We start from the raw sequence: 26472 nt of genomic DNA, 5'->3' as shown, positions 1-26472 counted from the left end.
ATATCATCCTTGTCCTTGATACAAGACCTGTTCATGAAAAGGCTCCTGCAGACTCATGCCTGATCTGATGGCCGGTGCCCGCTACGGCCGCCGGCGCAGGCTCGGACATACCGGCGCCATCTTAAAAGCCTGCTCTTAGGCGCAAGATGGCCCTTTCAGGCGGCTTTAAAACTCACTCTGAGGCGCAAGATGGCCCTTTCAGCCGGCTTTAGAACTCATTCCGAGGCGCAAGATGGCCCTTTCAGTCGGCTTGAAGACTTACTCTTAGGCGCAAAATGCCAATGTCAGTCGGCGTGAAGACTTACTCTACAGACTTACTCTTAGGCGTAAGATGGCCACTTCAGTCCGCTCGAAGACATACTCTTGTGCGCAAGATGGCCATTTCAGTCGGCTTAAAGACATAATCTTAGGTGCAAGATGGCCAATTAAGTTGGCTTGGAGACATACTCTTAGGCGCAAGATCGCAAGATGGTCAGTTCAGTCGGCTTGAAGACACACTCTTAGGCGCAAGATGGCCAGTGCAGTCGGATTGAAGACATCCTCTTAGACGCAAGATGGACAGTTAAGGCGGCTTGAAGACCTACTCTTAGGCGCGAGATGGCCATTTCAGTCGGCTTGAAGGCTAACTCTTAAGCGCAAGGCGGCAAGCTCAGTCGTCCTGAAGGATTACTCTTCGGCGCAAGATGGCCAGTTGAGTCGGCTTGGAGGCATGTTCTTAGGAGCAAGATGGCCAGTTCAGTCGGCTTGAAGACTTTTGGGCGCAAGATGACCATTTCAGTCGGCTTGAAAAGTGCTCTTACGCGCAAGACGGCCATTTCAGTTGGCGTAGCCGAGCACCAATAAACAGCAAGAAGACTCATGCTGAAGAAACCACGCACATGTAACGGCTGAGAATGGCATGGTTGACGCATCATGAGTTAGTGCATTTGGTTCTATCCTATTGAAGAGAAACCATGGTGAATAATACTGATCCTTCAACTGAACGAAAAACAAAACAACGGTTATATAACATAATCTATGGTCCGTTTGGTCAGGATTTATTTACCCCATGTCCGTGTAGCAAGAAATATTCAAAAGACATTGGCATCTCTCGCGCCCATTACTTAATAATGATCCTTGCTTAAAACTCCCGCGAATCCGTGACCGCTTTCAAGTACCGCGCAATTCCAGTCAGATGACGTATTTGGGTGTGGGTGCCACCTGTAGCTTAAATTTCCAAAGACATATGCTGGTGAATCTTCAGGACGATTTATGTCTCATAAGCGCATCGGAATGTGCCATTGCAATGTCACTGCACTGTGCCATTGCAGCACAGGAGAAGATAAGCAGACGAATATCAGTGGTTTACGACTACGCAGTCACCGCAACTAAAAAATTACGGAGTCAGCGCTTTGTCACGGCACTATGCTTGTTTTCTTGGCAGCTCCAGAGTGTTGTAGCCAAAGTCCTTGACAGCTGACGTCGCCAACATCTGCTGCGGGCCATCGTCAGCTTTTACGAACTATTTGCACCACTTTTCAGTTTTTTTTACCCCACACAATGCAGCCTGCGGGCACAAAAGTGGCACCTGTTCTGGGTTGAACGCCGTCGAAGAAATTAATGATTTGGCTTGCCAATATTTAATGACTATGACGCACATATATATATATATATATATATATATATATATATATATATAAGCAATAATATTATGTATATTTACATCACGTATAAATATACAATACGATTTCATGTAAAATATTATATAGATATAGATATAGATATAGATATAGATATAGACATATATATATATATATATATATATATATATATATATATATATATATACACATGGGTCTATACGACACCGACAGTCGGGAAAGGAAAAACCATGACCACAATGGTCGATAGCTGAAATGAAAATCAGTGCTCGACGCAGTCTCCCCGCCCCTACTGACATCAAAATAACCAGACATGAACATTCCACATGCAACGTAGTTATCTGTGTATACCCTATGCGGCATTTTCTTGCATGATGCTATCTGCTGGCAGTTCCTTTTAACTCTCCTAACATGCTTATGCTGTTTGGGAAAGTCTTAACCAAAAGAGCATACCAGCTCATATGAAAATTCGAATGCCCAAATTATTCCTCTTTTTACTCAAGGATCGGCCAGCGACGGTTCACATAGATAACATGTCGCACAAATGTTATCAGTAATAATGCCAACAGCTTTTTATAACATCTCCAGTCCAACGACGGAAGGCACTTTCGCCATGAAGCAAGCATGTCGCGAGCTAAAAGATTGACAGACAACGTAAACTTGATGCGTAGTGCAAAATCATGTTATGCCTGATGGTTTGGAAACCGTCTGTAAAAAGAACTGTTTACTACCCCACATGAAAATATGGATAAAGTCAAGTTCAGGTCTAATTTTAAATGAGACTTTGCTCAGTATGCCCTCTTTCAGCGTCAGCGGCCGTGAAAGTTCCCCAAAAAACTAAATTAAAATTTACTAAAATTTGTATAATGATAATTTTATAAATGGATGCAATTTATTAATGATAAGTATCACTAAAATTCGTGTAAACGCTTACGCCCATTGTATCTGGAAGAGCTAAACTCAGGACGCATGCCTAAAAGCAAAGTATAGCAAAGAAAAAGCAAAGCAAAAATAACAGCAAAGATTACCCTGGTGCTCAAATGGATTACGTGACGGCTTCTTCGCTCAGCCCAGGCCTGAGAATCCCGGAGTTCATAAGCACAGGACGGACGAGCAGAGATCATAAGTCCACCCCAACGTTTCAATCAGTACAATGAGGCTGCATGGCGCCGGCGCAGGCAGTCGAACAGCCAGTTCGCCACCCACGCTTCCAACACCAGCTATCCGGTTCGGCCGGCGGCGCGTCACCGTCCCGTCCCGCGTCACGAGCCCGTGGCCGAGGTGAGCCGCCGTCCCCCGCCGCGCTCTCCGCACTGTCCGAGGCCCGCGGCCGCGCGCTCGCTCCGGCTGATCAGCGCTGTCACAGCTGAGTCACGCGCGCGGTGGGAACGCGGACTCACCACGGCGTCTAATGACCGGCGTATTTTTAACGCGGCTGGCACTATTTCTGACAGCCGTCTCGGTGTAAACTGGAGGACGATTGGACGCCGGTGAATGTTAACACGGCCTATTTTCGGGATGCTCTGTCCACCGCAGCCACTTGGCATGTGTGACATCGGTTCGATCGGTTGTAAGCTGCTGCAGATGGCTGTCTCGACGCGGCCGCACGCCCGATACAACGAACGATGCAAGCATCTGCGTCGTTTTTTTCCGCTGGCGTGAGGCGGAAGGCTCATTTGGAGGACGAGGCTGCAAAGGCAACCCAGTCAGTCAAAAACTCGATAAGCGATATCTTTGGCACGGACGCGACTATGTGGACTACGTAAATGAATTCGGAGGGCCATTCGCCAGGCACGCTGACTTGTTAACCTGTCACCGGACCTCGAGAGTGTAATGAAGCTACACCCGACAAAGTTTGGTTCGCGCCCTACCTCGTCTTTTTATTTATTACAACATGCTGTTATATCTTGAGGACACACTCCTCCGAGGCGAATGTTGCGCAGACAGTTCGGATTTAGATGCCGATTACTCACGGTCACAATCTGAGATTGGCCCCGGTCGGGCCGATAGCTACTAGCGACTTGTCTCCGTCGATGTCTAAGCGTATCACTAAATTTTGACGAATGATCGCGCGTGCACGTACGTGTATCTCCTTATTTCGGCTTTGATATTACTGGAGGCCAACGCTCGCCGCCAACTCATTGAGCGAAAAGCCGACAAAAAAAAAACAAATAAACAACCAGGGCCCGGACCCATTGGTACCGTATTCAGGCTCAGTGCGAGCCCGTTCATGTGCACTGCAGCGGCGCTGAGGCCTGGATTAGCGCGTCAGCTGAGGTTCAAAACAGAGTGTGTTGGAGTATGCTTGCACTTAGGCTTTGATCTACGTGCCACAGCAACAAGCTACATATCTAACATGACAATTTTCGGAAGATCCTCCTCCCGTCATGCACAAATGCAGCAACGGCGCGGTGTTTGTGCCAGCTGGCCTGGTCTAGTTTAGGGAGCGGCTGGGCCCGTAGGGTCATATCGGAATAGAAAATTCGGCACCGGACCTGACCAGCAGACCATTTAAGCTTATCCGATCGGTTCAGCATGAAAAACATAAAGTTGGCTTCTCGCCAAATACCCCGAAACGCGTGCAAAAAAAACCCGGGTCATAGCTTGGCATTGGGATTGAAACGAACCGGGGTCATCACATTTCGGCTCGGAAAAAGCGATCACACTGGCTTCAGTGTGAATCGAAGGGCACGACCGTGCACGAACGCTCTTGCAAAAGCCACGGATGCGATTTTTGGGCGCGTTTTTTTTGGATTTGCCATGTACGGGCGACGCGAGCAGAAAACGACGCAAAACTCACCTTTTAATGCATATGCGCCGTTCGCAAATCGCCCAGTCTGTCCAACACTGCCAGAACTATAGTGACCTAAGCAATGGACCAGGAAGCTCTAATACCACGCCTTTTTAAAACCAATGCTATATAGAACATGCTAGTCGCTAAACCAAACGAGCAAGGACCAAAAAGATCACACACACGTAAAGCCCAGCTTCCTGCCACCAATTCCCACCAGTACTTCATAATTCTTCGGTCATAAGCGCCTGACACGTCCGTCACTGCAAAATTTTCCGTCTTCGTCGGTGAAAAACGCGCCCTCCTCTGCCATAAAGTGCTGGACAGCATTGGCACTACAGCCGTGGATTTTCGCTAGCGGTACTCCACGCGGCGGATATTGGGGTGCATCTCCGGACATTCGGCAGCCGCGGTTTCGTCAACAAACAGGACAACAAAAAAACATGGGACCAAAAAATCGTGCTGAGACATGAGCGTGTAGTTGCGTTGTTACGCATATCCGCTTCTAGCTTCCGAGTGCAGCTTCTAGCCACGTGATGTCGAGTACAATTAATGAATCGGGTAATGAGTACGTGCTGTAGTAGGCCTTAGGGTCTTCCAACAAGACCGATACAAATAAAATATAGCTAGGTCAGCTTTAGATGAAATGAAGACGGACAATAAACTGCATTAAGCTTACAATCATGACTTCAAAAAATGTTCCTGGTCATGGGATAATCAAATCACAAAACTGTTATAAAATCAGACCATTCAATCTTTAAAGAAATTGTACGATACCTTCAAACATGCTGCGCGCTGCAAAATGCTGCAAGTGAAAAATAATATTAATTCCCTATTTAAAGATGTCTTGGCTGTAATAACAAATAACAATATTTCACTGATCTTAGGGGAATTATGCCAGTCCTTGGGTGGAGGGGTTGAGGAAGGTGGCAATAGTCATTTACCAATTTCCAGTCAACGTCCGTAGGGCCAACGATAATTATTTTTCCAAAGTTGAGGGCTTAGCCCGTTCCCTCCCCGCACCAAACCCTTGGCCTTCCTACGTCTCACGCTAAAAACCTACTGTCGAAAATGCGACTTGCTTTAATAACACGAGTGCAAGCTCACAAACCAAATAACTCAGACGCCTCCAGGGGAGAAAGAGAAGCCAGTACCTATGTAGCCAGGCATACGTGCCACTTGGCAGCCAAATGAATATGCCTGCCTGATTTGGTTCAGATCCAGGAGCAAATGAAGCATCATCCAGATTTGTCGTGGATCAACATTGATTGGAATCTCTAGCCTGTGAAATGTCTCTGAATCAAAATTGACTCCAATATCTAGCTTGTGAAATAGCTCTGAATCAGATTTGATTCGGCTCTTGAAACTTGAATCATCCCAATTGACATCACGTTAATCTGAATCAGCAACGAGCCAGATAAGGCTTGATGAGCATTAATTTGAGAGTTTGATGGAAATAAGTGAGAGCATGAGCGGATTTTTTTAAAAAATTTGTGGAAGTTAAGCTTGATCTATTGCCAATATGCCAAGTAACCAGAAATGTGACACGGGGCACGTAACCAAAGTTGACATGAGGGGGAGCGGAGCAGATGTCATTGCTTCCGAACTTCGGCAAATTTGGACCGAGAAGGTTTGCGAGTCTGAGGGGTTTCCTAAGACAAGGGTTTCCGGTGTGGTGTGAGTTGCCCTTTTTGACCGCTCGGCGTTAAGAGTTTTCAGAATCAGTAGAGTGTAGCAATTCTACTGGGTTTTGATTTGGTATGACGTAGCCCCGCTACAGTCAGCTGAAGATATTGCGACCCGAAATAACTAAGGAAGCTGAATGCAATTGAAAACAACCACAAGCTGTTTCTCACCTCATTGGCTAAACACCCAGTACGAAGTACTCATGTTGGCATAGCGTATCTGCAACTCCTGAACACAGCGATTATTCTTATACGATTTTTGGTGACAAAAGGTGCAATTTTTTAAAGAGCTGCGAAGCTATATGTAAACTGCTTCAGCATAGTTTAATTTCCGGCAACCTTGCAATGGCGGAAAAACAGAACCCTCCTTGTTCGTTTCGAATGCGAACCTAAAACTTCCTTATTGCAAACAGCCTTCACAACACGGGGCAAACCAGGCAGCGAACTCGACGGCCCGTCGTCGCGGCGTCACGAGACGGACGCCTTTCAATGCAAAAGGGAATGTCAATCGTGCAGGTAGCCGTGATGGTCTTTGTATGCAGATGGTCACGCACGCCCGACAGGCCAGCTCGCACGCAATCCATGGATCTGCCGTTTTGAAAGTTTGATGCCAGATCTTGCTGGCGTAAGCAGATATATACCTGAAGTTATATGGGCAACGCAGGCAAAGGTACTTTTTATATTGATATATGTTCTTAATAGGGCCGGATCCATGGGCACGCTCGGAGTCGGCCGGGACTGGGTAAATCCTTGTCGACGACAGTCATGAGCACAGCCCGTTATGGCCAAGGAAATTGGGCGAATAAAGATGACATTTCCTAGGCCGCGAACATATACACAGACGTTTCGTTGATCTCTGCGTGACCACCATCCTTTGACCACCATCCATCACACTGCCGTTTTTTTTGCAGTGCCTTGCTCAGCGGCCAAAGGCCTAAATCTCCGCAAACGCATCGATTTTTCTACTGAAAGTGCCACGTTTAGCCGGGCTAGCAGCCACTCTAGTTCAAACAAAGCGAGTTGTGATAAAGCGCCAGAACGGTGCGTGGAAAACCTCAGATCGCTTAAATCGCACCAAACAATGACAGCTCCGTTTGCATGGATTTCTTACTTGTGGCTCCTATGGTTTAGGCTATGGTGCCATCTACATGAGACTAATTTACAGCCTGCTCGTCAGCTGTCACATCGCCCAAGCCCCGCCCCCAAACCCCCAGCGCGACTTGCTGATGCAGTGCAACGGCTCGTCACGAGCGATGCCCTGAAAAAAGCCTCTAAATAAGTGCAGTAATGGCTCATTCCATAGGCAGCTTCTCGGTGTTTCCTTACACTCGGATACCCGATCCGTCAACATAGCACGCGTCCGCGCTCCCCAAAGTCTTTGGCTTGGTTCCCACCACATCCGGGTGTGTCAGCTCACGCTATCCATCCGAGCGTGGCGCCGTGGGGCTGTATGTCCTGCCTCGCTGGCATAGTCTCCGCTCTCACTGACGAGGCGATAACTCCTGCCAGCCTGCCGCGCTGTAGGTCTCGCCCCGGGAAACACACAAGGTCGTGGGGAAGGACCATTGTAACGCTGCATCATTTGTCGATGCGTGCGGCTTGCATTGGTGGACCGACCTTTCATGATGGCCGAAGCGAGGGAGCCCGTAATGTATGCAGTGCACGTGATTCGAGGCCAGATTACTTAATCTCGCGTGTGGCGTGCCGTGGCGGCCTGCGCGACTTACAAGGTGTCACCGTAAGTTCGCTGTCTGCCCGACCGAAAAACCGAACTGCTACCAGAACACCAAGACAGGTGCCTGTATTACCGTGTTGACAGATAACGATGTCGTGGGTAGGAAGGCCGCTGTCACCGAAAGAAATTACCGACGCCGCTCTCGGGCGCGCATGCCAAATACGCACGGAACTTATATGTTTTTGCTCGTCATTCAGAGAGCTTTGCTAACAAGATTGCGACACCTTGCTGCAATAAAATTCAAGGCTCAGTGCCACTGACATTATTTAAACTTCACATGGATATCACAACCCAAAGGTTTGGGTCCATCTGTACCGAGAGAAAGCATAGAAATTTGGTTGCATGTTCAGAAAGCGCGGTTTTTCCCAATGCATGTCTATGTTGTAAATTATGAGAAACCAAGCAATAGCAAAACAGGAAAATCCGATATCCGGTAGTGCTTAGCTGATAAGTTTGTAAGGCCATTGATTTTTCTCCCAATAAATGTCGGGTTCGTACCCCAAACCCTGCAGCGATGCGAGTAATGTATTATGCCCAAAGGGTAGGAGGGAAAATAACGTTTTTGTCAACAATTTCGATCAAACTTTACTCCTGCATTACAAGCTGTTCAGGCTGCCACTCAGCATCAAGCACCAAGAATACACAACACATTAAGTTCGAACGAAATTAAGGTGGAATCGTTAAAACATCACCGCATCAAGTGAGGTCATATCACCAGTTAGAGGTTCAGCTTATAGAGTGCGTGCATCTGTACGTGTATGTGGGAGAGCATGTGTATGTATGCATGCATGTGTATACCTTGCCACATCCCTGTTGTTTAATCATTTCATGTTAATGCTTCAGGTTCCAAATTGCGAGAAGCATCAGTCTGTGGGCACCCATGAAAACTCCAGGTTACCAGCCTGGATGCACCTCTTCCAGAAAATTTTCTTTTGGAACGGAGCGGGTTTTCTTAAGTTTCGACTGTGGGACGGCAGGTTTTCAGGGTATTAAGACTGGCAAGCTTACCACGGATCATCTCTGCCAGGAGCTCCCTAAGGCCCAACTGGTACCCCACCCCATCCAGCACAGCCCTGACCCTGGTTTCCGTCGCCCCTGTCCACCCACGTCCCCTGACCATGGCCCGCGTCCACCGACTATTGATCAGACCATAAACAATCGGCGCCTGAGGAAGGAGCCAGGGAGGGGGAGGGAGACGCTGGCACCCGACGGGACCCGTCGGCGGAGACAAACGTGGCGCAGCGCGGACAGGGCGCAGCTTTGTCACGGCCTGCTGAGCTGCCGGCCGCTCTTGGCGACCGGACGCCCGCGCCGCCCGGGCAGCCAGCGTGGCCGGTCCCCCTCCCCCTACCGGCGACCCCCCGTCCGAGGCCGCGCACGGGGTCATGACGCCCCAGGCATCCGTCACCGACCATTCTAGTGCCAGGTCACGAGTCACGGGGCAGCCACTGTTGGGTCGGCCGGCGAAACTGTGCCCGAGGAGCTCGGCAAGCTACGCGCTGGACTGTAATTGTCAAGAGATTCTGGAGCCACGCAACTGCTACATGCGGGGAAAGTGGGTTGCAGCTTCCTTAATAGTTGAGGCGTTGCGCCATCCCGGAACTCACGGCCTTCATACCCAAACTTTGTGTCCACTTCCTTAACTTTAAATGAAAGGAAGGGCTACTAAAATTGTCCTGCGCGGCGTAGGCACAGCAAGGTGATGTGACAGAAATATAAATGTAGCCGTGGTGCAAAGAATGGGACTATTTAGATATTGTTTTCACTAAAATCACCAGGCTGCGCCACACATTACAATTCGCACTGCGTCAGCTTTCTTAAATAGTTTATCGATGCCCCTGTTTTGCCCTTAATAATGGATATTTCGCAGAAATATACCGTCTGCCCTCTTAACCATCAACCTCAAATCATGTTTTGTACGACAAAACCCACGCACTTTGCTAAATTCCAGCATAGGTTTTTCACTAGGCCAGGTAACCAAAACGTAACGGCCATTAATCGCGCAACAGGCTATAGTATCTCGCCCCCGGAGCAGCATGCCATTCGAAACACTGTTACTCGGCGAGTCACGGAGCAACTTAGGCTTCGGCGCATACGAATTGATCCATTGTCTGGCGGCGGCGCCTAACAGTCGAGCCACCAAGGCGGCGAATCCGTTGGCCGTTCAAACTGATTGGCTGATGGTGCAGAATGCAGACGCAACTTTTTGACCCGCCAACCCGTCACATCTGGCCCGACTGAAGCCAGCCGGCTTTTGACCCCGATTAACCCGCGGCGCCCTCTCGGTTCATTTTTGCAAAGCTTTGCTGCAAACGTTCTTTACAGACGACAGACAAAAATTTGGGTTGACTGGTAACCACAGAAAGAGACCAAGACAATGGTGCAGTTGCCATGTAGGAACTATGACGGAAAAATACAGCCAGGGGCACAGGCAAAGCAAGTTAGCTCTAGGTGGTCAGTTTACGTTGTACATTTTGCATTGTAAAACTTAATGTCATTGAATGAGCAGACTAGCTTGCTATTCCTGTTCAAAGCCAACCAAGCTTTCATGTGGTAAAAAATACGAATAAGTTCTATGCGGAATTGGCAATGTCACCCTCTGATAGTTTGGAATCTCCTTCTCGGCAAATTGTATTTTTCAAGGGCTCAAGTTAACCGTAGAGAATGAGCCCCTTTTGTCCTGTTTAAGTTACCAAACTGCTGGCAACGGTTCACTCAGGCAAGGCAAAGAAGAATAAGACAATTTGTTGCAATGAAACGCGTTTAGTGAATATAAGCGACCGCTGCGTAAAGGGACGGATTCAAACAACTATGCTGGGTATTATAAGTTGTACATGAGACGTTTTGTTGCGATTTTTTCGCCTCTGGCTGACGTAATGCTTAAAGGTGGCTAGAATCAATAGAAGTAATTAAAATAATAATTTGATGCAAAACAGGCTGATTCGAAACTTCGGAAGTATGCTTGGATGTACGCCGGGGGAGGGGGTATTCAAACGATTACCCCAGTATTGCCTGGCACCCTGTTGAGCACACATTTATTCTTTGCACCGACCTGTGTCAACGTTTCCCCGTTGTGGAACACAAAGATTCAGTAAGAGTTATCTGACTGTTTCGCTGAAAGGGTTTTTTTGTGACACTGCTGTTCAGTGTATCGGTGCCAATATGGAAACATGTCGTTTGCTCTCTCGGTGTCTCAATGGACTTTTCGTCGAGGCACAAAATTTGGGGCTCGCAAGCACGGTAATATGCATAACTAGGGCACGGCCTGCACACAACGCTGTTTGGGCCGAAGTAGGCCGTGCTCAGGCGGCGCACCAAGAAACTTCAGGAAGTTAACGATTTCAAATTGGTGAAAAGAACCAGCCATCACAGATTATGCGCGTGACAAAATACGCTTGAAATCTGGAGCATGATCGCGCATGACTTTTGACATGAGATCAGCGAATCGATAGAGAAAGTGAAATCACTAGCAGCTATGCACAATGCGCACTGTTAATGGTGGCATGCTATTGTACTCATCCAAACCGTCTGCAATTCACTGTTTTCTCATCCACAGCACTGTACACCATAAAATGGTATCCTTCCAGAAAGTGATTATCATGTTATTGGTGGAGCCGTTACAATCTATAGGCACCTTTAGTTGTTACGCTATAGGCGATATGCGCTTATATATATATACATATATATATATATATATATATATATATATATATATATATATATATATATATACATATACGATACATGATATACGCGACCCGCAAAGCTATAGGGTTGGAGCAAAAAATTGACAATGAGTGGACACGTCTTTTACTGAAAACCAGGTTAATGTGCGCGCGCGCATTTTTTTTGCGTGTCGTAAAACCGCAGCGTACCACCTCGATCTTCTTATTGGCCGAGTCTACCTAGCATTTTTAGCTAACAAGATCTAGCAACGTCCATCTTGAATGGATGACAAAACCAATGTCATGCCGTAAACGCTGCATAGATGTCGCCCCGCCCGTTCGCTACTCTTCCACCACAATATCTGCGGCTCATCCCCTCCCCCCCGCAGATAATGCGGGGCGCAGTGTTTGACATGCCTGGAGATGGCTGAAAGTATCAGAAGCAGTTAAAAATGCTGCTGTGATCTGTGATCTAAATCAATACCTTTAGATGGATAAATGCATACTTTGTCAGCCACGACGTGACTCAATTTTTAACACGTATAGCCGAATTGCAAGCGCATCTCGTGCAATCAGGTACAACTCTGCAGGATGCCACTAACTGACTTTTTCCCGTGGAAACGAAAACATTTTTTGACGTTTTCATTTTGGGGTTTAATTATTCATGCTAAAGGCTCAATTTCCAGCTATTCGGCCACCTTTAATCCAATGTATCTGATATAATTCTACTCATCATCCGCCTGCCACAACGTTGTCCCCGTTATTGGGCTGCTCGCCACTAAAAACCGTGCGTCACTTGCTGCTCCGAAGGCCATCGGAAAGTGGGCCTCACATTAAGAGGGGTCCTCTTTCAAGAGGAGTTCGCATCCGAGACTGCACACTGTTCCCACTACGGCGACCGGCGACAAGGGGCTCCAGGTGGGCAGTCACTAGTACACAGCTGCTACATTTGACGAGTCAAGCGCGTACTGCACCGTTTGTGCGTCAGCCACAACCACACACAATACGGCATTTGGCATTGTATTGATTCTGACAAGTTGTGAGCTCTCAATACAAAATACTCCCCGCTAACTGGGCCAGAACAGATGGAGCGGAGAGATCAAGTGAATTAGTAGCGTCAACCGGCACCAATGAAACATTTGGGGAGCTTTGCTTGCATGTGTAACACTGACTGATTCCGCTGTTGTATGTTTCACCCTCTCAGTAGTACTGGCTAGCATTTCTAGATCAGGGCGGTCCTCTCCGTTACATAATCGCTTCATGCAGCAATACGTGCAACTTTGAATTTGAAAAGGTATGGAGGAGGTGGAGCAATTCGGAGTGCACTGTTCGGCGCATGACCTCTTCATGCTCCAAACATGCGGCTCTGCACCAGGCAGTTTGAAGAGCCTCGTGTACGAACGAACTGTGCAAAATCTCTGCGTTGGTGCGCATTCTGTTTGATACTCCTCCTTTAGTTTTAGCACACTGCTATTCTTGCAATCATCTCCAACCTTTTCAGAGGAACACGCGTAACAGTGTAGGGGCGTTGAAGCCGTTATTGGACGAGGAAGCTTTGCCATGACCATCCAAAAACAGATCAGGAAGAGCATGACAGCTGTGCAGGCCTTGTGTTGATCTGAAATCGGATGTTTTGCACATTTGCATGCCGCTGTACGGGATGGTGCTGCATACTGCCGTGGCGTCGCCACGGTTGTTTCCTAACCATATGTTTGCTTCCAGTAAATCCCTTTTCTTGGTGTTTCTAGTCGCTAACAATAGTTTCAGATCCGTCCTGTAAATAAATGAAGATTAAAGGCATAGGTAAATGTTACATTTCATGATTTCTTATGAAATCTTTGAACGTAACGAGCGCTCTCAGCAACCCAAGGGCCAAGGCAAAAGACAGGCAATTGAGCGTCAACGTGAGCTTACCTGATCTGAACGTACCGATCAAGACATTAACAAATGCCAATGATCTCGTAGCGGATGATTGAGAAGACGCGGACCTTTAACACTGCTTGAAAACCTGTCACAACTTCCTTCTAGTAACTGCCGCTAATCTATCAATTGGAAGCAAGGCACGCAATGCAAAAACAGGAACATACCACTCTGTCAATACACAGTTATGCAAAGCAGATGGCCTCCAAGGCCAAGTGGCGGGCATTTGCGTTTTTCCAGTCATAAAAGATGGTGAAGAAACGTCATTGGCTCGTGAAGTGGTTTTGGGTCTCTTTTTGGAAAGAAGCGGGCTAAAGGTTTGCGAACGCGGAGACGACACATTAGGTCTCATGTACTTGTTCCGTAGGACAGTTGAAGTGGGATGCTTACAAATGCTGATGAAGTACGTTATCAAATTTAAAGCTAGAGGCCATGTTCACACCATGTGCAGAGTACTTAATAAATGAATTCTTGCCCTAAAGTTTGGTTTGTGTACAGCATTCTGTATATTCTCGAAATGAAGCGCAGAGATGGTGTACGAACTACTAGTCGAGTGAGGCCGCATACAGAGACTACGCTGAACGTTCTCAAGCATTTATTTGTGCGAGTGCATATTCTCGCTAAAGGTGCGGTACAGAAAAGGAAAGCAGGGAAGCTCTTTGTCAATTAGCGCTTTGCCAAGTACCACTTCCGTTCCGGCGCCCAGCGCAACTTCCGGTTGCTCAGATGTCACAATACTACTGAACGACCACCAAGCTGACATTCTATGCATAGCTGAGACCTGGCTGACACTGCAGGTTCAAGTGCGGTTCCCTGCCTTCCCTGACTATGGTGCCCTGCGATGTGATCGTGGCAGTCGCTACGGAGGACGTGTCACGATCCTGCATCGCTCGGAACGGGCCGCTGGAGCCGTTGCGGGTCTCGGCTACCTGGCGCGGCGGCCGGCCGGCTGCGGTGGGCGTCATTTGCCGCCCACTCGACAGACTGCCGCCCGCTACGCGGTGACGCACGGTGCGCGACTGGAGACGGGTGCACTGGGGTGTCGTCTATATTGACCCACTCTCCTCAGACAGGCACGGAGGTCAACGCCAGCTCCCACCACTGCACGGCCGTGGGGAATGCCGAGATGGACACCCGCCGCCCACCTCAGCGGGTGCGCGTGTCCGGACCGTACTGCTGGCCGACGGCACGGCCCTGCCAGCTCTAATGTCTGGGCGGGAATGCATGCGACCCCACCTGTGCCCGTGCACCATGGAAGTCAAGGCCGACTTCAAGCGCCTCCGCAGCCAAGTGAAGTCTCGCCACCTCGCAGCGCGACGCGGTTTTCTGTGACGGCGTCGGGCGACCGCCGTCGCGTCTAGCCGACCTCCTAGAGGTTGGCCATGATGACCCAGACACTAGCCACAGCCCGAAGGAGGCTGCGGCAGTGGCGGATGAGATAAACCACTCCTTCGCCGCTATGGAGGCTCCTATCGCCACGGATCTGCGCAGTACATTCGTCACCGGCCGTCAGACCTCAGACTATTGACTTTCCGCGCTGCGGGCTCCCAGTTCAAGCCGGCGACGCTGCCGGGAACGTCTCGTTGTGCTCATTGCACGAATGCCCCTCGTGTGCTGTGAGTTTCGACGAGGTACCACTCGCGGCTGCGTGGCAGCGTTTTGCTGCAGTTGGACCTCACCTTTTGCGCTTAATTAACCTATCCCTTACGACTAGAGGAATTTCCCGACCAAATGAAGGCGACGTGTGTGGAAACCATTCTTAAATTGGCAACGCAGCCGCGCCGTCCAACAGCAGGCCTCTATCGCCACTCAGTGTGCTTTCTAAGATTCCGAAAAAGGTAGCTTGTAACCACCTACAAGCTATCTGCCCTCAACCAGCTTACTGAGTTCACCCCCGTAGCATGCAGGCCATGTCACTCCACTGCGGAAGCCGTGCTCGGCGCTGTCCGGTGCCTGGTCACAAACATCGACATGGATGATGTCGGTGACGGGATCGATCTCTCGAAGGCGTTCGCCAGCCTCGGCCGTGACGTCCTCCTTATAAAGCCGTCTTGGTATGGCTAATTGGCATCGATTGGTTTAAGAGCTACCTCAATGGTCGCGAGCATATCGTGCGGGGCGAACGGCTCGCTCTCCCGGTGCTGTGCGGCGTGCCCCAGGGCTCGATCATTGGTCCGATGATTTTCGTTTTGTTCACTTATCATCTATTTAAACTTTAGGCGTTATGGTAGACTCCGTCCCACCTTGAGGCACACATCTCATGCGTGTAGCTCAAAAATGCAACGCCATCCTTGTCGCTTTGAAGCTTCTTTACCGAAGTCACCAACATTCCTATCTATGCGTACGTATTTCATCATGTCATGCATTGCTTTGCGTGTGAGGTGGGGATACCAAGAGCCGGTTGCATACAATGCAAAGATCTTGTAAAGGCTCAAATCAATTTCGCGGGTGGGATCATTACCGGATACAAAAAACAACATAACCTCAGCTCTAAACGCTCTTGAACTGCCAAAAGTCGAGACCCTGGTGGCCCACCGTGACTCGGCCCAGGTTTTCAGGCATTGCCACGGAAGAGTGCGCCGTTCGCGGTCCGAGCGCCGTCTACAAGGCGGGCTGCCGTGTCCTCCCGGGAAACAAGTACCTCTGACAGGGGCAGCCTTCACCTTCGTAGGAGGAAGCTCGCTTGGACACAGAGCGTCCTCGTTTACTGTGCGGCCTCTGCATGGAAGCACCTGCCATTGTCTTTCGGCACCCTTACCACGCTGAGCACTTCTAGGACAACCATGCGTAAAATTCCAGGAGAGCCTGTCGTCGAGACCTGTATTTTATCAAGATGGCGTGTTGTTAGTTTTCAACTTGACATTGCAGCTTGACTGTACAAAGTTGACACTTGGCTGTCCTGCGTGACAACCAGCCTAGGTGCAGTGTGTCCCTGATCTTGACGTGAAGCAGCACAACCCACTCCGTGGATTGCTCCAGGTAAACTGAATTGAACGGAACTGATGTGCTCTTCTGATGCACTTAACCACTCCAGACAGCGAGCAGGGGAGAGTTGGTGACTGAGATCATACGCGACGCATTGTGAAAATGGGCGAGCTCATGCTGGGAACTGGAACGCCCTTCGACACTATGGACATTTCCGTTTGTCTGTTTAACAATATATCATGAATCGCTACGCTGCATATGATTGACCATCCAGGGAATCCAACTTAAATGGCGATATGAAGCAAAGAAGGATGTATGTATTAATACAATTCGACGCTAGAGACGATGCTTATGGTTGCGAGTGTTAATGGTGTGCCTGGTGACAGCAGGAATATCAAAGTCTTTCAGCTGACGTCGCTTATCCAGCATTTTCTGTTATAGTGAAGGCCGATTAATTCCGACAACAGAACTCACAACGCCGGAAAACCCGGAGCCGAGGGCTGTTTATGCTCACAGCAAAAGACATCACACGTAATATTATTTTCACCCTATCTGTGAAGCTTTACCCTACCTTCAAAGCTGGCTAATCCGCAATCGGATGGCACGTGGTAGTTGACGTTTTTTGCTGCTCTGATAATTCCAAATAACACGCAGCCGACCATCTCGACCCAGGAATGGGCTCTTTTGCAGCACCTCTGATGTCCAAAATTGCACGCCTCCACGTAGGTAAAGGATGACACTGTATGCCCTGACTCCTGGTCTATTCAAGGACACCAGTAATGCCACGGCTCGGGGAAAAGGGAGACGTACTGTCGCTATGTCAAACGCAGCAAATCACGTCAGCCATTGCCAACTTAATAGGGCAGGTCTGCTCGCCCTTCATCACACAGTTGTCCGATCTGGACAACAAAGCTACATAAACCTGGGGTACAGTGTCGTATTGACTTGGGGGGGGGGGGGGCTTCAGCCCGTGCTTCCCGCCCTCCAGCCCCCCCTCCCCAATTTTGAGGACAAAACAGGCTACATCTGGGGAGAAACCCGTCTGCGGGCGTATTCTGGGTTTAAATTGATCCATTTTCAGTGCTCAGCCCTCTAAATCATGTCGTGAAACTACACTCCCGGCATAGACCTTCCTTCCGCTACGCTGACTGAGAACATGTAAGGCTTTGGGTTCTACCGCTGACGGGGCTCGAGTTACTAGCAGCCCAACGTCGGAGTTCCCATTTATTGTATAAGATTGGTTTCGAAAAACGCCGATCGCTTCCCGATTGCCTGCTGGTGTCGCCATCGGTCAGATTCCTGGACTGTGTGGGTAGCTTGTACACGGTGCGTGCGTATGTATCATGTAGCTGATTGCTTGTCGTTGTCTGTCCGGGCTGCCAAGACCTGACATCTTTGCACAATCGCAGTTTGCGCGAGGGCATGTACGCAGCCCAGACATCGACTCGCGCTTCACCGGCGAGATCGACCGTTCCTTGCCGAGTCGAAATGTGCCGATTTCGTTTCGCTGCAATGCCTCGTTGGCAAAGTATGATTTTAGTTTCCGCCCATCATTTGACCATTGTGAGCAGTTCACGAACTTTTAGCTTCCCATGCTAAGCCATTGGGGCACGTTTGTACGTGGCACGCACGACACGTGATGGTAAGCAGCGTCACATTTGCCGGAATACATTGTGCCAACAGACCTACGAAGTCACTGAATGTTCAAAACCTCAAAAACACACAGATTTTTACTAAAAGCTTTATAAACTGGTGTGCCGTCTGTGCATTTGTTGCAATTTGTGATAAAGATAGATTGGGGATGGATACAGATGACAAGGAGGGATGTCCAGGATCTCCCTCGCAAATCTCAATGATGATCAACACAGGCTGTGCAAAGCTGTCTCATCACGATTTTATGACATCGGTTACAACACCGCATCACAATGTATTGCAAGTTCATGGTTCTGGGAGAGACAGCACCTCCCATTTAATTGTTATTGTACCGTGCATACCCCTACTAAATTCTCCCAAATGCTTCGTAACTGCTACATCTCTTCGCAACCCATTCTATATTTTCGGGTGTCAGTCATTTCCCGGCAGGGGGCACCGCGCCTTTTAAAGACATAAAGACATAAAGCCATCTGGCCGACGGAAAGTCACGAGGGCCCATTGAGGTTGGTCTTTCTCGGGTTCCGCACACATCCTCGAAACTAAGTTATCCGCCTGACCTGCCTAAATTTAGCTGAAAATGGGATGCTCAGACCGATTAAACTTGTCCAAATGGTTTCTGATGATGATATCTGCCCCTTCACGCTTCTGCTCCCACTTTTTGCACAATGAAGTCAGTTTCTTCAAGTCTCGGCCTTATTTCCAGTGCTCTACGTAGGTCTGCCTCATATATCACTTTCATAGCCATCAGTTCCTCTGTGAGATCTCCTCTAAGTCTACGATATTTCAGTGAATACAAATATGAGGCTCTAGGCTTATCCTTGTACTCTAAGTTACCAATTCCATTCATAAACCTAGCTGCTTTTCGCTGAACTCTTTCCAGCCTGTCTACATCGTTTAAGAGGCATGGTGACCAAGCCTGTACACAATACTGTAGGTGTGGTCTGACATAAGCTAACTACAACTTTTGACAACATTCGTTCTCTTGTAACATACATTCCTGTTAGTCCCAGCATCCAAAGTGTCTTGCTCCTAGCAGTCCCACATTGTTTTCCAGAGTTTAAATCCCTCAAAATGATAGCCTCTAAGTCCCTTTCAGGTTAATGCTGCAAGGATAAAATGCGCGCTAAAGTACCGGACACTCGTAGCTTCATTTGCTCTGCAGTGCATCATTGTGGACGCACTCCTGGCATCGATGGCGTTTAGATCGGTGCTGAATTAAAAGCGCCGGCCGCTATCCGACTCCTTATTCTTCCCCCCGCCCCAGTCTGCACGTGCCGCCGTCACGACCACTCGCCATCGGTCTCCCGCTCGGCCAGCTCGCTTCCGTCACAGGCCAGCCCGCCGGGCTCGGGAAGCTGGCCGGACACCCACCTGGCACCGGGGCCGGCCTGCGCTGGAGCCGCACCACCTGGACCGCCTCGGGCACACCGCCGCCGCCGCCGCCGCCGCCGCCGCTCCGGCCGCTTCCGGCCCGACCCGACCGATCACTCTCGGTTTCCCGTTTTCCGCCAAACGGCCGTGCGCGTCGCGATGGACGGCGGCCAAGAGGCGGGCCGGCGACTGCCGACGCTATAATTACCGACCGGGCGGCAGGGACACGCCGCGACGTTTGAGTGACCGCGCCGGGCCGCGCCGGACGCCGGCCTGCGCGCGCCTCCGGGTCACGGCGAGCTCCGCCACCGGCGCCGGCTGCTGCTACTGATCGAGCCAGACGGCGAGGGCGGCGGCGGGACCGGCGACGGCGGATGCCCGGCGCAGTTGAGCAGTGGCGTGCGACGGTTCACGACTTGTGTCTGTCCAAGTTCTACACAGCTCTAAGCTGAGAACTCCCTTCTGACGGAGATGAGGTTGCCTTCTGGCCCCCAAGCCGCGCCTTCGACGGGCCACCCAGTCGGGCGGGTCGCGTGGTGGTGGTGGCAATCGGATCAGTTGCTTTTGCAGCATGCGGGAATCAAGCATTGCCTTGTCAGAAAAATGTGTCCGTTGGAGATGTTTATCTCGGGTATTTATGTGCAATAACGCTTTGATGCTTCCAAGTAAGTCGACATGTGCCAGGAAACCAAAAAAGGCCCCAGGATCCGACCTCAGGACTCCATTAGCAGTGAGCCTCATGGGATCCTAGACTGACCCTTAATATCCAGGTACATGTCTGCAAGCATGTAAACCACTCCAACTTTGTATTGGGTCATCCCATCTTTCATCATCGCATCGAAACTGAGCACTGCTGACCTAGTGGCGTCGTTGATCATATCGAAGCATTCGTTCAAGTCGTGCATTCATTTGGTGCCTGACATTAGTGAGTGATGAGGCTGTCGGCGGAGAACCAACCATCAGAACTGCATCTGGTTTTCATAATTGCACACACCGCAAAGTTACGTTTACACACAGCAGCTCCTTAGCTCTATGCCTTAGAGCAATGGTGCCGCACTCAGGCAATTATGGAATTCTCGCGACATCTCAATTGAGAAAGGCCCGAAGCCTTGAAATGCAAAGCATGGATGCTCGGCTGTAATCTCTGTGTTTGTGCATGCTTTGTGTGTGGTTGGGTACAATGGTGCGTGCGTGCGTGATTGCATGCGTGCATTCGAGCGTGCGTGCGTGCGTACATGCGTGCGTTCTTGGTCGTGTGCGCGTGTGTTCTATGCTGTTTTGAAGGTGCGTTTTATTGTTTGCTTAACTGTGCTGCATTAGCGGATGACATAATTTAACAAGTTGGAAGTGCACATTCCTTGCTTCCATCGCTCCATCTTCCATCGCCGCTCAGCCGAGCCCGACCGTCGCACTCTCCAGGAGAGCCACAACCCCTGCAACCAATCGTAGTGGTTTCCTGCAGATTCCACAACAAGAATTCATTTTTAGGTTGTGCTACGTCAGTTTTGTTCCTTGTCTATCTAGTTGCTATGAATTTGTATGGCATTCGCTTCCTGGGGCGAGGTTTCCTGCAACGTCGCAACGTAACCACGATTGCGTCTCCCCAATGTGTTCACATGAAAAACAACATTTTCAAATTGCAAAATGTTTGAGGCAAACGGGTCAAAGCCAGCGCGGTCTCTGGAAATTTTTGGGTTTATGTGTCACGATACTGACGTATTCTGACAGAGAAGAAGACGTGTAATTGCATAGAAAGCGTTCATGTGTGCAGATGATGACGTGCTCCCGCGCGCGAACTATGGATCCGCTCATTTTGAGGCGCTTTTAAGGCTCATGTCAGATCGCAGAAACTAGCGCAGATGGTAATGTAGAACCAACTGTGCGGCGTAAGCGCAAGTCCCAGCTTCAGCTCTGTAGCGCATACCAACACTGTTCAACCCGTGTGTTTGCCAGGCTGGTCAAAACTGACAGAGCTCTCGTCTGTTGTCGGTTTACTCGTTCCAGGCTGCAGCAGGTGTTTTTCCTGGATTGGATCACCTCGATATTACTTACTGGATTGGAGAAACGAAACGTCGAGGTCGGGGCAGAGCGTCGTTGAAGGCAAGTCTTATGTATGGGGATGTCGCGGCGTAGCCGCATGGGAGGCCAGACGAAAGCTGATACTGATATTTCACTAGGCTCAGATAATGGTGGGCGTTATTCACATGGGCTGGCGCAAAGACTAAGGGTTGGTTAAAATGCGTCCTAAAGCCACTTTGATTTGTCTGCAGGAACTCCACAAGGTGAAGCAATCGGCCTGAGGGGCATCCCCTTTTGATGAGTTACTGGTAACCTGTACGGCTTCGCTATCCGAGATGATCTGGTAACCCGTACAGCCCTACTGTCCGGGATGATTAGGTAGCCCGCACAGGTCTGCCGTCCGGGAGTACGTTGGAATGATCAATTCGACAATATTTTCAGGAACCCAGTCAATTTGCATTGAACCTAAATGTTCTACCGAAGGAGCGATAACCAATTTCTACTGCCATAAGGACAAAGTTTTTTGAAAACCTTATTGCCGGTCAATGCGGATTTTAGATTAAGGTGTCAGGTTTAAAGCGTCTTTCCAAGGGAAAAATGTCATGTGTGGCATAGATGCTCAGCTATTGCTCAGGCGCAGCCAGCATTTAGCCCATCGGGGTAAGCACATGTCTCTTGTCAAAGCGTACGTGTATGCACGCATTGCCGGACCGATTCGTCTCGAGTGTGACTTAAGTCAGAGCTATGTTTCGTTGGTTTTGTGTTTGGGAATTTGTTCGAGCCCAAGTCCCAGATTTTAGGAGCCTGAGTCTGATTCCTTATACGAACTTTTCTAGTACTACGCCGACTCCCCTGTTTGAATGCATGGGTCTCAGCCTAGATTTGTACCGTTCGCAAAGTGAATGAAATCATGAAGTCCGGGTCCGAAACATCAACAGGCCAGCTTTCGATTCCATACAGGCCCAGTCCCATCAGCGGTTAATGCTAATTGCGGGACTAGTCTGGTGCTGGTAGCACAGTGGGCTAGTCAAGTGTGGACGGTGAGTAGGGCTAGTTTGATACGGGTGGTGCAGTGGGGCTAGTCTGGTGCGAGTGGTGCAAAGGGCTGTTCTGGTGCGTGCGGTGCAGTGGATCCAATCTGGCGCGTGTGGTGCAGCGAGGCTAGTCTGGCGCGTGCGGTGCAGTGGGGCTAATATGGCGCTAGCAGTGCAGTGGAGCTTGTCTGGCGCGTGCGGTGCAGTGAGGCTAGTCTGGTGTGGGCGTGGTCGTATCCAAACTATATGACACTACATAATCGCAATATTTTGTTCGCATGATAGATATTATTATCACATGGAGTATGTGCAGCTATGGACATGGTGCTCTTCCCGTTCTGTAATATAATATAAATATCGGATTCCTAGAGAACTCATGCAAGACGTGAAATTTCATCGCGTGAACAGTCTGAGCTATCTTGACAAGATTACAATGCAGTCTTCCAAAAACCTGCAATGCGGTCGGTAGTCAATTTGGATCACTCTTTCCTGCACTGGACTGCCATACTCGTCAAATTGATTTTAACGTGAGCTCAGTCAACGCCATGTCTGCTCATTTTAGCCTCACGCTTCAACATAGCGTCTCCTGTGAAGACTTTGGTGCTCCTAACTTGCTCACCGCATTTGGTCCCAATGCTCCCAGTGGCGTCACTCGAGCCTGACCCATCTGGACAGAGCTTCACTCCACGGTGAACGCAGCGCAGCGGAGTCTGTTGTGGCGTGCTCCGCAGCCAGGCGGTACTGTTCATGGCGTACTCCGCAGGTAAGGAATGTTGCCTATGATTTTCGCGCAGTGGACTTTTTCACAGCCATTATTGTTCTCACCAGGGAAGCTTCGAGGGTTTTCTCGCGGTTTTGAAACATTTATTGGTTGTTGTGTTACTGGGTACGCTGATGTATGTTGCACGCATGCTGTATGATATGCGTGCCGGATGCGCAGGCGGATATTGATTTTATGCTAAGATGCATTCCAATGTTTAGCCGTATAGTTAACTGTGAACAATCAGTGAATGGCGAATGCCTGTTGATGTTCTAAACGCAATAATCAATGAACATAACTAAACATTCGGTCGACATTCGCAGTAAGCGGGGCGCGAGCGACCGTCTTTTCGTCGTTCTGTTGGCCCCTGAGAGAAAGAGCTCCTTAACGTCACATGGAACTACCGAGTCGATGGCCCCGACCCGCCGCCCGCGGAGGACCCGGCCAGCGTTAACACATAGGCGCGTGAGGTGACGCGGAGGGAGGAGGTTATACTGCCCGAGCCTCAAAGCCAGGCAGACAGCAGCGGAATATCTCAGCGATCAGCAGAGTCGGAGGTACGACATGGCAGCAATCGTGGCGAGGGCCGAAAATAATTGCCTCCACCATCGCAGGAAACGGGTGACATGCTAAGGGTTTGTTCGGACTGCACACATGGTGCAGGGATCTGCAGGGTTTAGTTGGCGCCCTTGCGACGCGTGTCTGACCCGAGCGAAGGGTCACCCGTAGCCTTCTGCTTCTGCAGCGTTGCAGACGGCACCGGCATGTGCACACACCTGCGAACAGCCCGGAAGCACGCTGGTTCAATGGAGATCCGTGTTCTCATGTCAGATGGGACACCAGTTTATGCGAATGCTCAAAACGGAGCGATGGGTGATGGTCATCACCAGCGCACAGCAGCTGGTGATGACCATCACCAGCATCCTAACCGGGCGCATGACCTTAACCAGCGCACAGGCTCCTGTGATGATCGATCGACGATCAACGCCGTGGGGGCCTGATCGTGTGTTCAAGAGAAACACATTGTCCAATACTTAAAGCTGGAAAACAGAAGGTGCGTTCACATGCTGCTAGGGACTCTGATGAACGAAAGGGGTCAGAATGCCTTCTACCGAACGCTTCCTTCCAAACTCTGCGTTCAGCTACGTGCACAGAACAAACCTGTGCGCAAAATGTTTCTGGGAAGCCCTACGGTTCATCACACGCGCTTGCCGGTAGAGACGATGCAGATGAAGCTGAAGCTCGCCTTATTTAAGAGCAAGAGCATCAGCGGTTGGACAAGGCTTGCAAAGCCCTCATGAAACTTTTCCCAGGCAAGCCTTTCTCACGGTTGATTTCGTCAATGAGAAGCTGTTTGACTAGTACGAACTCGCGATGTTTCGGGAAGAGGCACTGGCCGGAAAAATTTGCCTGAAACAAGATTGTGTCGGACGAATAGAACAAGTAGGAAGTCTGGCGCGTCCACCCGGCTGCAGGCGAGTCTCAGGATCACTCCAACCTCCCTGGGAGCGGGTGGCAGGTGTGCAGAGAAGTGGTGCGCTGACGTTCCTTCACGTGTGATTACGAAGGTCGTGCGACTGCCCTTAGCAGCTGCGAGCAAGCGCATGCTGTAGCGGCGCTGTTGTCGTGGTCCAGTCGGCGTCTGGCGAGACAAGCGCCGGGCTGCGTTGTCGCTACACATGAGCAGCATCTGCAGTGCAGAGTTGTTTGTCACGACCTATGCAGTCGAGGATCTGGAGAGGTCGAAAAAAAGAGACGTCGGAATAATCTGGCGAAGCGTCGGGCTCATCTGGAGAAGCGTCGAGCTAGCCTGCGAGGAGCGTCGGGCTGATCTGGAGAGGCGTCAGGCTAACCTGCGAGGAGCGCCGGACTGATCTGGAGAGGCGTCAGGCTAACCTGCGAGGAGCTTATGCGCATGCAAATACAAAAGCGAATGTTAAAACATGTCAGTACTGTAAAATGCCGCAAACTAGCGAGCGCTTGTAAGCCATCGCCAAGGTGGACACGTGGTCGCAGCCGATCATGTCAAGACGACCGAGGGCGACGATTTTATGCAGAGCGTACCAGGTTTGAGTACGGCCCAGGTGATCGTGGAACTGCGTGGAAGTCTGTGTTGTGTTGTCTGTCAACAAAATCTGTGTTGCTGATGATATTTCACGGCGGAAATATTATGGATTCCAATTATCTCCATTTGCTTTATGACCTCTTTATACTAGTTTTGGTACCAATCAAAATAACAGTCTGAATTAACCCGGGATTGACGAGTTCTTAATAACTTGGGCTTAAGCCTATGACCAGCAGCTCACTGTTGAATCCACTGGCAGGTTCTTTGAAATTGATGAGTCTGTGGCTGCGTCTGAGACAGTGGTCTCTTGAACTCTCGCGTCAGGGTCTTCATGCGATTCAAATGCAAAATGAGTCGATTCCCTTGAGCCTGGGTCCCAAAAGACCATTAATTCAGAATCGAACCGACGGACTGTGGGCGCGGCCCCATAGCCGTCTAACAAATACAGTTGAACGCTGCATGAGCAGCGGCCGCAGCGCATTTGCAGCAGACTTTCAATAATCCCGCATTCCATTGCCCCGCTCAAACAACGTTCAAACTGCCAACGGCGCTTGGGTTATGGGCTGAAGGCGGCCAAACTTGCCTGGCTGATTGTTAACATATGCGTCGTTCGGAAGTGGAAGTCTGGGAATAGCGACCGGCGGCGTCGGCTCGGCACGCGCTTGAGGTCAATTACACGGCCGACTGCGCTCAAAATATCTCCACAGCAGCCAACATGTCCGCCGTTAGGTAATGCTGTTCAAAATACGGAGGCAGGACTAAAAAACAAACTGGCAAAAATTGGTGCAGGCTGGAAAAAAGTTCTGACTTTTGCGAACAAAACGAGAACATGGGCCACATTTTTGTTCGCTGGGAGTGTTTTTACTGGGTGGCTGCGTGATCACTTGCTGCGCTGCATGATCAGCGATCGCCGGACGGGGGTGCCTCCGACCATTGCTGAACGGGAAGAGAGGGGGACTCACGGCCTCTCGCGCCATGGTTTCACAAAAACTTAACACTCCGGAGCCAATCAAGGCGCGGCGTCGCAAAGCCCGCGTAAAACTACACCAGATATCGTCTCACGACATCTGGTGTAGATGACATCTAGACAAGTTGGTAGCATCACCGGCGAGGATATTATTCGGACTGCTGTCTTCATTTGGTGGTCTAGTCTGTCCTCCTCTAGACTGTTTTTCCAGTTTGCTCAGTTGGTGGAGCGCTGAACTCGCG

At 49.8% G+C, this 26472-nt stretch overlaps 1 protein-coding gene across 1 annotated transcript in view; it reads right to left on the bottom strand.

Moving 5' to 3' along the window:
• Positions 1-19599, bottom strand: part of LOC119110034 (PDF receptor) — a 143504-nt gene extending 123905 nt beyond the window's left edge. Inside the window, exon 1 of the mRNA XM_037233779.1 lies at positions 19386-19599. The gene's annotated coding sequence lies outside the window, so the exon portion shown is untranslated. The remainder of the gene's footprint in view (positions 1-19385) is intronic.
• Positions 19600-26472: the final 6873 nt, after the last annotated feature.

This window comes from Pollicipes pollicipes, unplaced genomic scaffold (assembly GCF_011947565.3).
Source record: "Pollicipes pollicipes isolate AB1234 unplaced genomic scaffold, Ppol_2.1 Scaffold_7231;HRSCAF=8579_pilon_pilon_pilon, whole genome shotgun sequence".
Taxonomy (NCBI): Eukaryota; Metazoa; Arthropoda; class Thecostraca; order Pollicipedomorpha; family Pollicipedidae; genus Pollicipes; species Pollicipes pollicipes.
The sequence above is the reverse complement of the archived record's forward strand: the minus strand, read 5'-3'. Positions and strand labels throughout refer to the sequence as shown.